Consider the following 3,246-nt stretch of genomic DNA (forward strand, 5'->3'; position numbering starts at 1 on the left):
AAAAAAAAAAAAAAGAGACCAAAAAAAAGAACGTAAAACAAATTAATGAATTAAAAAAAAAAATTAACAGCCGAATAGAAGAGACGCATGGAGCAAGGTATATGAGAAAAGGCAAGGAGTTTCCACACCCTCTCCAGTACACCTACCCTACAGGAATCTCCACGTGTTCAGCTATCTGGAAACTCCTTAACCAGGTCTTTTAGGGTTTGGATGAAGGTTTCTTTATGTGGGCATGATTGATTAAATCACTGCCCATTGGTGATAAACTCAATCTTCATCCCTGTCCACTACCTGATGTATGACTAAAGTTCCAACCTCTGATCATTTGGTTGGTTGCCTTGGTAACTAGCCCCCATCCTGAGGCTATTCAGGAGCCCCCAGCCACTAGTCATCTCATTAGCATACAAAAAGACATCTTGGAGATTCCAAGGCTTTAGGAATTGTGTGCCAGCAAAGAGTAAGAACACCAAATATTTCCTATTATAAATCACAGTATCACACAAGTAATTCCCTACAGGTAAATGGTGTTAATACAATAGAATGTTATTAACCGCCAAAATAATAATATTTGAACTAGTTTTTCATATAAAGTCACTTAAAGAATATGAAAATGCTCGGTATGTTGGCTGACAACTGTAATCCAAGTACTTTGGTAGGCTGAGGCTGGCGGATCACTTGAGGTCAGGAGTTCCAGACCAGCCTGACCAACATGGAGAAACCCGGTCTCTACTAAAAGTACAAAATTAGCCAGGTGTAGTGGTGCATGCCTGTAGTCCCAGCTACTCAGGAGGCTGAGGCAGAAGAATTGCTTGAACCCGGGAGGCAGACGTTGTGGTAAGCTGAGATCACACCATTGCACTCCAGCCTGGGCAAAAAGAGCGAAACTCTGTTTTAAAAAAAAAATAATAATAATAATATAAAAGCACACCTATAAACCCACCACTTTGGAAGGCCAAGGCAGGATGATCTCTTGAGGCCCAACTTTGAGACCAGACTGGCCAACATAGCAGGACCCCTCACTCATTATCAAATGAAAATAAAAATTTTTTAAATAATAAAAAAGAATATGGAAGCCAAGTTGTATATGCACATTAAGGATAATCATGTAAAATACTTTGTACACATGATAAATTTTAGCTGTTAATTGGGAATGATATAAAATCTCAATTATTTAATGTTTGTTAGATTCCTTTTTAAAGTTGCTTAAGAGGCCCCACACAGTGGCTCACATCTGTAAATCCTGTCTCTACTAAAAATACAAAATTTAGCCATGCACCACCATGCCTGGCTAATTTTTGTATTTTTAGTAGAGACAGGGTTTCGCATGTTGGCCAGCTGGTCTCAAACTCCTGATCTCAGGTGATTCACCTGCCTCAGCCTCCCAGAGCACTAGGATTTACAGATGTGAGCCACTGTACCAGGCCTCTTGAGCAACTTTACGTCTGTAATCCCAGTTACTAAGGAGGCTGAGGCAGGAGAATTGCTTGAACCCGGGAGGCAGAGGTGGCAGTGAGCCAAGATCATGCCACTATACAGAGCGAGAGTCCATATCAAAAAAAAAAAAAAAAAGTTGCTTAAGGTTTTTCTACTTTTTAGAGTTGGGGTCTTGCTTTGCTGCCCAAGCTAGACTTGAACATCCGGCTTCAAGCCATCCTCCCACCTCAGTCTCCCAAGTAGTGAGATTTATAGGCTCAAGCCATCATACTCAGCAGGTTTTTTTTTTTTTTTTTTAGACAGAGTCTCTCTCTGTCACCCAGGCTGGAGTACAGTGGAGTGGTACAATCTCAGCTCACTGCAACCTCTGCCTCCCAGGCTCAATAGAGTCTCTTGCCTCAGCCTCCCAAGTAGCTGGGATAACAGGCGCATGCTACCATGCCTGGCTAATTTTTGCGTCTTTAGTAGAGATGGGGTTTCACCATGTTGGCCAGGCTGGTCTCGAACTTCTTACCACAAGTGATCCCCCTGCCTCGGCCTGCCAAAGTGCTGGGATTACAATCGTGAGCCACTGCGCCTGGCCTGATTCTTTTTTTTAAAGGACAGATAAGTAGAGACTGTCTAGTAAAAGTACCCCAAAGTGATTTTTCTTCCTTCCTTTCTGCAATTAACACTTAATAAACACTATGCTAGTCACTGGAAATACAGTGATATATAAAAACTTTATTTTCATAAACTTATTTTTTTTTTTTGAGGCAGGGTCTCACTCTGTTGCCCCAGCTGGAGTGCCGTGGCATGATCACGCCTCACTGCAGCTTCGACCTCCTGGGCTCAAGTAATCCTCCAACCTCAGCCTCCAGAGTGGTTCGGAATACAGGTGTGCACCTTAACACTCACACTAATTTCATTTTTTGGTATTGATGGCATCTTGCCATGCTGCCCAGGATGGTCTCAAACTCCTGGGCTCAAGTGATCCTCCTCCCTCAGCCTCCCAATGTGCTAGGATTATATGCATGAGCCATGGCACCCAGCCAGCCCATAAGCTTGCCTTTTATTAAGGGAGACAGATAATCTAATAACTACACATGTAATTATTACTTTCAATTGGGATAAATGCCAAATGTCAGGAGGAAAATGTAAAAGAGAGGTTTGAACTAATCTGAGGGTTCAGGGTGATTTACCAAAGGAAACCTCTTTAAGCAGGCATCTGGGAAATAACAGGGATGATCCAGGTAAAGGGAAAGGAGTGGGAGGAGGCTTTTAGATAGAGGGCCAACACGTATGAGAGCTTGGTTTAATATGTACCTGGGACTCTGTTTTAACCAGGTATGGTAAAATGATAGATACAAAGAAAGCTGCCTTGAAAGAAGAATTTCTTACAGTTGCCAAGAGGTGAGGGCACACTATGCCAAGAAGGGTCGCATGGGGAAGCACCAGAATTGGTCAAGAGGCTAAAGGAGCAAGGAAGAGTGTGACCCAGAGTCTTTTTTTTTTTTTTTTTAAGAGACAGAGTCTCACTCTGTTGCCCAAGCTGGAGTGCAGTGGCGCGATCTCAGCTTACTGCAACCTCCATCTCACAGGTTCTAGCAATTTTCCTGCCTCAGCCTCCCAAGTACCTAGGCTTACAGGAGCATGCCACCACACCTGGATAATTTTTTGTATTTTAGTAGAGACGGGGTTTCACCTTGTTGCCCAGGCTGGTCTTGAATTCCTGAGGTCAGGCAATCCACCTGCCTCCGCCTCCCAAAGCGCTAGGATTACAGGTGTAAGCCATTGCGCCCAGGCATTTTTTTTTTTTTTTTTTTTTTTTTT

The sequence above is a fragment of the Cebus imitator genome, unplaced genomic scaffold, assembly GCF_001604975.1.
Source record: "Cebus imitator isolate Cc_AM_T3 unplaced genomic scaffold, Cebus_imitator-1.0 Scaffold54, whole genome shotgun sequence".
NCBI classification, from domain to species: Eukaryota; Metazoa; Chordata; class Mammalia; order Primates; family Cebidae; genus Cebus; species Cebus imitator.